Raw genomic sequence first — 10,533 nt, forward strand, 5'->3', positions numbered from 1 at the left:
CGACCCACTAGCCTCTGGCTGGTCTGCAGAGTCCACAGAAGCCAGCTGGCTGGCTCATTTTGGGCAGTTGGTGTAGCCCAAGAGAGCTTGGCCAATTTCCCCACCTATGGGCATGCCCTTAGGTGCTCTCCCGGGTAGTCAGCAATGCCCCAGTAAACACAGCCAAGATCCTACCGGCCTTTCTCCTGCCAGGTTAGTTCCACAAAAGCTCAGCTGATAGCTCCAGGTGATGGCTGGATCTGCGGTGGTGCCCTGAGGTCACAGGGCTGTGGTGGGGGCTGAGGTGAGGTGCGTGGTTGTGGAGCTGCAAGGGGGGAAAGGGGAGGAAAGCATGGGACTAGACTAGCAAAGGAGCACAGGGCATGGACACTACCACCAAGAGGTGGGGGTGGGGCTTGGGCGCTGCTGGGGGTTTATGCAGCAGCACCCTGTGTGTTGGGGGTCACGAAGGTGCGGGCTGCAGGGGGGTCACACAGTAGTGGGTAGTCTTCCCTCCTCTGGGGTCTCACGGTGTTTTCTCCTCTGGAGTTCAGCAGTGGCTGGCTGACTGTTGCTCTTCCTGAGTCTCTTCCTGGCCAGTCTGGCCCCAGAGTTCCATCTGGTGGCAGAGTTCCATCTCTTGTCTGCTGTTTTGTTAAACTTTACTAGTGCTGCTGGGGTAAGATGCTCATTATTTTTATTTGTATATCTCTGCTAGCGATTTTGAGCATTTCCTCATGTGTTTGTTGGCCTTCTGAATATCCTCCTTGGTGAAATCTTTTATTTTGTAATTGGGTTATTAGTCTTTTTCTTGTGGAGGCCCTGTTGTGTTTTGTAAATTTTAGTTATGAGTTCCTTGTTGGAAATATCATTACTAAATATTTGTCCTCAGTCTTTGGACTTATTTTTCACCCTCCTGGAAAAGTTTTTGATGCACACAAGGACTTTCTTTTTAGAAAGTCCTATTTGTCAATTTTGTCTTCTGGTTTTCCACTTTTTGCTGTGTTGAAAGCCTACTCCTGCTGTAAACCAGGGTTTCTAAATTGGTTGCTAATTTTTCACTGATGGTCTTTATGGTTTTTTGTTTTATCCCTAGGTCTGCGATCCACTTTGAGTTGGTTATGGGGTGAGATGTAGATTCTATTTCAGTTTTCTGCAGGTAAGTGCCAGTTTTGCCAGCAAAACTGGTTAAAGAGGTGACTTTTCCCTATTTAAAGGTTTTTCTTTCCTTGTCAAATATTAATTGATCAGAGGTAGGGAGTTTGATGCCTCCTACTTACTTTACTTTTATTTTTCAGAAGAGCTTTTCTTGTTCGGGGTCTCTTTCCTTTCCAAATAAAATAGTAAATTGCCTTTTTAATCTCTTTGAAGAGTGACATTGGCATGTGTACTGGATTGTGTTAAACTTGCAGATTGCTTTTGGTGGAATTATCATTTTCACAATGTTGAATGTTCCTAGCAATGAACATGAAATAGTTTCCCATTTTTCTAGTTTTGTTACTTTTCTTGTAGTAGTGTTTTATAGTTTTCCTTATGTAGGTTTTTTGTGTCTCTAAATAGGTTTATCCTTAAGTACTTGATTTTTTTGTTGGCTATTGTAATGGACTTCCTTATTCCTTTTCAATGTTTTCTTTATTGCTCTGGAGAGATCAAACCAGTTTTTGTATGTTGTTCTCATATCATGCCAATTTGCTGAATTGGCCTACTAGGTCTAGCAGGTCTTGTTGCTGTTATTTTTGAGTCTTTAGGATGTTCTTTGTCCATGATCCTATCATCTGTATATGTTGTTGTTACATGCCGTCAAGTTAGAACCTACAAAATGTTTTCAGAAGCAGTAAATCATATGGGAGTAGATTGTAATGCCTTTGGTAGCACAACTTCTTACCACTAGACCTCCAAAGATTTACCTCTTCTTTGCCAATGTGTATACTTCTTCTTTCCTTCTCTTGATTTATTGCTTTAGCTACCATTTGACTGTGTAGATCATAACAAACTATGGCTGACTCTGAGAAGAATGGGAATCCCAGAACACTTGATCGTTCTAATGCGAAACTTATACTTGGACCAGGAGGCAGTCGTCAGAACAGAGCAAGGGAACACTGCATGGTTCAAAATTGGGAAGGGCGTACGCCAGGGATGCATCCTATCTCCACACCTTTTCAACCTATATGCAGAACAGATTATCCAGGAGGCTGGGCTCTATGAGGAGAAATGTGGGATCAAGATTGGTGGATGATTTATCAACAATCTGCGTTATGCAGATGACACAACCCTGCTTGCTGAAACTGAAGAGGACCTGAAGCGCCTGCTGCAGAGTGTCAAGGACTGCCGCCTACAATATGGATTGAGGCTCAATGTCAAGAAGACAAAGATTCTCACCACTGGACCAATTGGCAGCATCAGGATGGATGGTGAAGAGATTGAGATTGTACACAGCTTTAGTTTGCTTGGCTCTGTAGTCAACAGTCTTGGCACCAGCAGCCAGGAAATTAAAAGGCACATTGCCATGGGAAAGTCTGCTGTTAGGGACCTCTCCAAAGTACTGAAGAGCAATGGTGTCTCTCTGGAGACTAAGGTGCGTCTGATACAGGCTATGGTCTTCGCAATCACTTGTTATGCATCAGAGAGTTGGACAATGACCAAGGAGGATAGAAGGAGAATTGATGCCTTTGAGCTGTGGTGCTGGAGAAGAGTATTGAGAGTACCATGGACTGCTAGGAAAACAAACAGATTTGTCCTGGAAAGGGTTAAACCAGGTGGCTCCTTGGAGGCAAGGATTCTGAGGCTCCGTCTAACATACTTTGGACATGTTGTGAGGAGAGACCGGTCCTTGGAGAGGGACATCATGCTTTGGAGGGTGGAGGGACGGCGCAGGAGAGGAAGGCCCTCTATGAGGTGGATTGGTTCAGTGACTGGGATAATCAGGATGGGAGTGTCAGAGACAGTGCGATTGGCACAGGACAGAGTGGAGTTTAGGGCTGTTGTACATAGGGTCGCTATGAGTCGCAAGCGACTCGACGGCACGTAACAACAACAACAACAACCACTTCCAATATGATATTGAGTAGGAGTGGTGATAGGGGACATCTTTGCCTGGTCCTTGTTCACAAGGGGAACGTTTTTAGTCTCTCAGCTTTGTATATATGCTTTTAATGATGTTGAAGAAATTCCCCTCTATTCCTATTTTTTTCTGTAAACATTCATTAAAATTACAATTAAAAATGACATATAGGGAAGATATCATATTGCAGTATCTAGTAGCAGCAAAATCTTGAAAGTAATGCTTTTCTAAAGGCAGTGGATGCCCATTTCTGGGATGAAACAATTTGAAAACCGGTCTTCAAACAATATAATCACCATCTAGTTCTTGGAATTAGTTCTGTAGCATACCAGGAGATTATTTTTGCCAATGATTTTGAATGTCAGGGGTTTTCATAACAGTAGAGAAGAACAGGTTTTAATTTCAATTCAACAGCATTTCTTGAAGTCAGCAGTGTGTTTCTATCATATCCTCAAATGGCTTAAAATCAGGCACTGACTTTACTTCTTTGAGGAAATAGATGGTTATAAATGATATCCATTACAACTGTCTTTTGTTGAAAGTGTTTTCTGCATCAATTAAAATGATCATGCAGTTCTTGTCCTTTGTTTTATTGATATGATGGATTACCATTGATTTTTCTTATCTCAAACCATCCCTGCATACCTGTTGTTATAAATCCCATTTGATCATGATGTTGTGATGAATCGTACTTGATAATCTTTTGATATACTGTTGGATTCTACTAGCTATGATTTAAATTTTTTTTCATTGTTGCATGTTTTTTTCTCTCCCCTTCCCACCCCTCCAGCCTACCCTGCAATGCACTTCTTGTTCCAGAATGTTGTGTATGTATAATGCCTAATCATTTTGAACAGCTCTTCCCCTCATGCAATCTGTCCACTCTTTCTTCATTCTCTCCCTAAGCCCCTCATGTCTGTCCTATTTTATAACAGTTATGTTATACTGTGACACTGATGAGTCAAATGTGAGAATGTTTACCCATGGTGGACAATGTTTGGTGAAGCTCCCCGATTAAAACAAGCCTGAAAGCAGCACAATAGCAAGCCTCTAGAAAACCTATGAACCTGGAGAAAGGACAAAAGTTATACAAGAGGTGTCCAGGACTTTCATTCATAGGGTCACTATGAGTCGCCTGAGACTTGATGGCAGTTAACAACAACATGTTATACAGTGTCTGTCCTTTTATGACAGAGATATTTCACTTAGTATAATGTCCTCTAGGCTTCCCATGTTGTGTAATGTTTTACAAGTTCATTTTTTTCAATACCGTTTAATATTCCATTGTGCTTTCTATCCATTCATTTGTTAATGGGCACAAGCACAACATGGGTATACATACATCTGTTTGAATCATGACTGGTTTCTTTAGGGTATATTCCCAGTAGTAGCATTGCTGGATCAAATGATATTTCTATTTCTAACTTGTCTAGAAAGCATAGATTGCCTTCCATAGTGACTGTACCATTTTATACTCCCACCAGCAATGAATTCATGTTCCAGTCTCTCCACAACCTCACCAGTTTGCTGCCCTGTTGAACTTTGTCATCATTGCTGGGGTATGTTAAGAATTTTTGTGTCTATGTTCATGAAAGATCTTGGTCTGTAGTATTCTTTTGTGATGATGTTGCTTCCTGGTTTTGGTATCAGGATTATGCTTGCTTCATAGAGTGAATCTGGGAATGTTCCCTCATTTTCTATATTTTAAATACTTTAAGTAGAATTGGTGACAAGTTTTTCTCTCAATGTTTGGTAGAATTTACTGCTGTTTTGTTGCTTTTAGGTTTTTATGACCTGTTCAGTTTCTTCTTTATATTGGGTCAATTCAAGTGTTTTTCTTTTGTCTGTGACGATTTTAGTTGAGCATGAATCCCAAAGAATTTGTCATTTTGCTCTATTTTAAAATTTTTAGGTGTATGTCGTTGTTGTTAGGTGCTGTTGAGTTGAGTCAGCTGTGACTCACAGTGACCTTATGAACCTTTCCCTGTCCTGTGCCATCCTTATCATCTCTGATACCATTGAACCAATTGTTAAAGTCACTTTGCCAACCCATTTCACTGAGAGGTTTCCTCTCTTAAACGGACCCTTCAACTTTCCAAGCATAATGTCCTTTTCCAAGGACTAGCCTCTCCTAAAAACATGCCCAAAAGTGAGACAAAGCTTCACTATCCTTTCCTCCAAGGAGCACTCTGGCTGTACTTTCTCCAATACATAATGGTCTGTTCTTTTTGAAGCCCATGGGATATTCAGTACTCTTCTTCAACACAACTCAAAGGCACCCATTCTTGTCCTGTCATTCGTAGTCATTGTCCAAACTTTCAGATGTTGTTGTTATGTGCCATCGAGTCATTTGCGACTCATAGAGACCCTATGTACAAGAGCTCTAAACGCTGTTCTATCCTGTGCCAACCTAGCCATCTCAAACGCACTTATTCCCACCGCTCCAGTCACAGAATCGTCCCATCTCATCGAAGGTCTTCCTCTCCTTCGCCACCCCTCTACTCTGCCAAACATGATGTCCCTCTCCAAGGACCAGTCCCTCCTTGCAACATGCCCAAAGTATTTCAGTTGAAGCTTCATAATCCTGGACTCCAAGGAGCATTCTGGCTTCACCTTCTCCAGGACAAACCTGTTTATTCTCCAAGCAGTCCATGGTATATTCAACACTCTTCTCCAGCACCAAAGCTCAAAGGCATCAATTCTCTACCAACCCTATTCACTGTCCAACTCTCTGATACATATAATTCAAAAGACCCTGGCTTAAGTGAGATAGACCTTAACCTTTAAACTGATAGCATTGTTCTTCACACCCTAGAGAGGCCCTTGATTATTGATTTACCCAATGCAGTGCATCTTTTGATTTCTTAATTGCTGGTGCCAAAGATGTTGATTGTAGATCCAATTAAAATTAAATCATTGACAACTTTAATCTTCTCTCTGGCTATCATGATATTGCCTAATGGCTCAGTGATGAGGAATTTTTTCTTCTTGATTTTGAGGTGTAATCCATAATGAAAGCTGTACTCTTTGATATCTGCAGCAAGCATTTCAAGTCTCTTTGCTTGTTGCAAACAATGTTGTGTCATCTTCAAAATGCCGGTTGTTGAGTCTTCCTCCAATCCTAGTGCAACACTTTTCTTCATAAAGTCCAGACTCTAGAATGATTTGTTTGCTATGCATATTGATTAGATATGGAGAAAGGATATAGCCCTGCCACACATCTTTCTTTTTTTCAATTAATTGTAATGAAAGTTTACAGAGACTTAGGGTTTTCAGTCATTCATTGTTGCACTTTTCTCCCTGCCCACTTCCTACCCCCAATTCAATCTTCTTCTTGAAAAGTAAAAGAAAAATTCTTTCATTGTTATGCAGTCACTCCCCCCAAGTCCACTCCATTATGCAGCCTTCATTCTGGACTCCTGTAATGACAATAATACTCAACCATATATCCCTTTTAAACAGTTCTTTCCCTCATATGTTCCAATGCAGGATACATCATTCCACCCCTTCTTCTCTGTTTTCCCTCAAACCTGATGTCAGTCCCGTTTTACAACAGTGGTCCTATGCAAAATTTGTCCTTTTGTGATTGAGATATTTCACTCAGCATAATGTCCTCCAGGGTCATCCATTTTGCATAATATTTCATTAGTTCTTTGTTTTTCAAAGCTGTGTAGTATTCCATTATGTGAATACACCAGAGTTTCTCTATTCATTCATTTTTTAACGGGCACTTGGGCTGTTTGCAGCTCTTTGCTAGTGCAAACAAAGCCACAATAAACATGGGTGTGCATAGCAGATAAGGGGTTGTATTGCCAAACAAAAAGTGTCTGTTCATATCCTGTGCGCATCCTCACCCTGCTGCTCCTACCCTCCCCCTGTTGGATCCTCACATGTTCTTGTGATGGTGAATAAAGCAGGTATAAACATTGGTGCACAAATCTTCGTTTGTGCCTCAGTTCTAATTTTCTCAGTTTCTAATTTTCTAATAGTCCTAGGAGTGGAATAGCTGGGTCATATGGAATCTTGTATGTTCAGCTCTTAAATCCCTACATACATCAGAAACAGTTTCCAACAGAGAGGAAAAAAAAACCTACTGACTGGAAAAAAAACATATAGCAATACCAGACAAGGGTCTCATATCAAAAGCTTACAGAATCCTACCAGCAGTCAGGAAATCAAAAGTCGAATTGCACTGGGAAAGTCTGCTGTCAGGAACGGCTCCAGAGTACTGAAGAGCAATGATGCCAGTCTAAAGACTAAGGTGTTCCTGATCCAGGCCATAGTCTTCACAATTACTTGCTTTGCATCAGAAAGCTGGACAATGACTAGAAATGATAGAGAATAGATGCCTTCAAGCTGTGGTGCTGGGGAAGAGTATTGAATATACTTTGGACCGCTAGAAGAACAAACAGGTTCATCTTAGAGAGGGTGAAATCAGGCTTCTCTGTGGAGGCCAGGATTCTATACTTTGGGCAAGTTACAAGAAGGGCCCAGTCCTTGGAGAGGGACATCATGCTTGGAAGGCTGGATGGACAGTGCAAAAGAGAAAAACTCTCAGTGAGATGGATTAATTTAGTGACTAGGGTAATGGGGATAGGCGTGTCAGAGACAATAAAGTTGACACAGGATAGAACAGGTTTCAGGGCTATACAGTACATAGGGCCACAATGAGTTGCAAGCAACTCAATAGCACTTAACAACAACAACAACAGGGCTTCCACAAGAGAGATGCTGATCACACAGTTACAAAATGGGCAAAAGACATCTTCACAGAGAAGGCAATTCGGTTGGCAGACACATGAAGAAATGCCCAAAATTACCGCAATAAGAGAGATGCAAAATGAAAACCACAATGAGATACCATCTCACACTAGAAGCAGTGACAAAGTATAACAGGACAGCAAGCAATAAATGTTGGCGAGGATGTGGATGGGACAGAATTTTCATATATTGTTGGAAGGATTGTAAAATGGTACAACCACTCTGGAAGGCAATTTAATGTTTCCTCAAAACACTGAACATAGAATCTTTGTTTTCTTGATGTTGAGCTTCAATTCATATTAAAGGCTACGTCCTTGACCTTCTGCAGCAAATTCCTCAGGTCCTCTTCAGTTTAAGCAAGAAAGGTTGTGTCATCTTCATAACACAGTTTATTGATGATGAGTCTTCCTCCAATCCTGATTCCACATTCCTCCTCATAGAGCCCAGCTTCCCAGATGATCTGTTCCACATATAGATTGAAAAGGTATGGAGATAGGATGAATCCCTGACATATACCTTTCCTGATTTTGAACCATGCAGTGTTTCCTTGCTATGTCCTGATGACTGCCTCTTGGTTCAATTATAGATTTTGCATAAGCACAATCAAGTGTTTTGGGATTCCCATTCTTCTCAGAGTAAGTAACAGTTTATTGTGATCCACACAGTCAAATGCCTCTGGTACCCTCTGTTTTCAGCTAAGATCCATCTAACATGGCTATAATATCTCTAGTGCCACTACCTCTTCAAAACCCAACCTGCACATCTGGAAGTTCTCTGTTTTAGTCATTTTGGGATAATTATCTGCAGGATCTTATTTGCATGTTATACTAATGATATTGTTCAAGAATTTTCACACTTTGTCAGATTTTTTTTAATGGAATAAGTATACATTTTTCCCAGTCATTTGACCAGGTGGTTGTCCTCCAGATCTCTTGGCACATCCTGGTGAGCATATTAAGGTTACAATTGTTTGTTTGTTGAAATGTGTCAATAGGTATGCCATCGATTCCTGGGTCCTTATTTTGTGCTGATTCCTTCAGAGCAGCTTGAACATGCTCATACATTATTTCATGAAATTCTTCTGTGTTAGCTAATTGCAACTCAAGGCTTGAATTTGTTTCTGAGTTTCTACAGCTTAAAAAACGTTGAACAAGGAGAGTGGCATGTGCAGAGAGCAATGAGCGCAGAGAGTGACAAACACAGACAGAGACACAGACAGACACAGACACACACACACACACAGAGACACACACAGACAGACAGACACACACAGATACACAGAGAGTGACAAACACAGAGAGTGACAGGCACAGAGAGCAATGAACAGCTGGAGTTTGAGTGGAAACTGTTATTAAAACAATAGTTTGGGAGCTGTAGGGAGCAGCAAGCATCAGCAGGGAGCAGAGAGCCTCAGTGAGGAGCAGTGAGCCTCAGCAGGGAGCAATGAGGCTCAGCAGAGAGCAGTGAGCCGTGGTGAGGAGCAGCAAGCCACGGTGGAGCCCACCCACCAGGTGCAAGCAGAAGAGCAAGATTTTGAGTGAGGTAGCAGAAGAGCAAGATTTTGAGTGAGGTACTTAGATTGGGGGGGGGGATCACCGCTGATTGCTGGACAGCATGGGACCCCTTCCCCTTAAGCAAGAGTAAATGGAACAGCTGGAGCTTGACTGGGGTGGCAGACCCAGTTTTCAAGGGGAATACCAAGGCTTTCTGGTTTTTGTTTGTTTTTTTTTCATTCAGGTCCTCCCCACACACACACACACTGCTCCCCACCCCTGTGTGTGTCTGTGAGCACTCCCCCCCCTTGCCCCGCATCTGTCTGTGCATGCATCCACCCTATGTCCATCTGTGTGTGTGTGTGTGCCTGGCCAACGCTGCTCTGGAGCAGTCACTTCAGAACAAGAACCAGCTATTGCCTCAAAGATGAACATCTCTACCACAGCAATGCCATAAAAGAAGCAGGTTACCTTACACCCTACACAAGCCCAAAGCAAGTTTTCACCCCAAAAAGTGAGTGACACAGTGTCAATGGATTTCCAGAAACCAGAAAGTCTGATGGAACTTTCTGACACACAATTTAAAAGAACAATGATAGAATAATTTCAATGGGTGAAAGATGAACTTGAAGAATTACAGGACACTGCAAGCAAAAACCAGGAGGAGCTTAAAACAACAATCCAAAACAATGCAGATAAAACAAATGAGACATTAGAGGTTCTGGAATAACAAGAAACCACAAACCAAAATATGAGTGCCAATGTTTCAGATGCTGTCAAAATGATGGAGGGAGATATGAGCAAAATTGAAAAGATGGAATTGAAGAGAATTGAAGAGAACATAGAACCAGTGAAATAGAAGATAGAGTTGTCACTACTGATATGCTAGAACAAAAAGCAGAATCATGAAGGAAAAACAAGAAAACATAAGAATAACGTGGGACACTATCAAGAGAAATAAAATGCACATAATTGAAATCCCAGAAGAGGAAGAAGCAAGGAAAGGCACCAGAAAAGTTGTGAAAGAATTACTGGAAGAAAATTTTCCAGGCATAATGAGGAATGAGAGAATATATATTCAAGAAGCTGAGCAAACGCCATATAGAATTGACCTTAAAAATAAGCCCAAAAGAACATTATGCTGAGTGGAGTATCCCAGTCACAAAAGGACAAATATTACATGATGCCACTGTTGTAGAATGGGACTGTCCTTGGGGTTGGGGAGAGACTGAGTAAGAT

Source organism: Elephantulus edwardii, unplaced genomic scaffold (genome assembly GCF_000299155.1).
Source record: "Elephantulus edwardii isolate Elephantulus edwardi_28Jun2011 unplaced genomic scaffold, EleEdw1.0 scaffold00218, whole genome shotgun sequence".
Classification (NCBI taxonomy): Eukaryota; Metazoa; Chordata; class Mammalia; order Macroscelidea; family Macroscelididae; genus Elephantulus; species Elephantulus edwardii.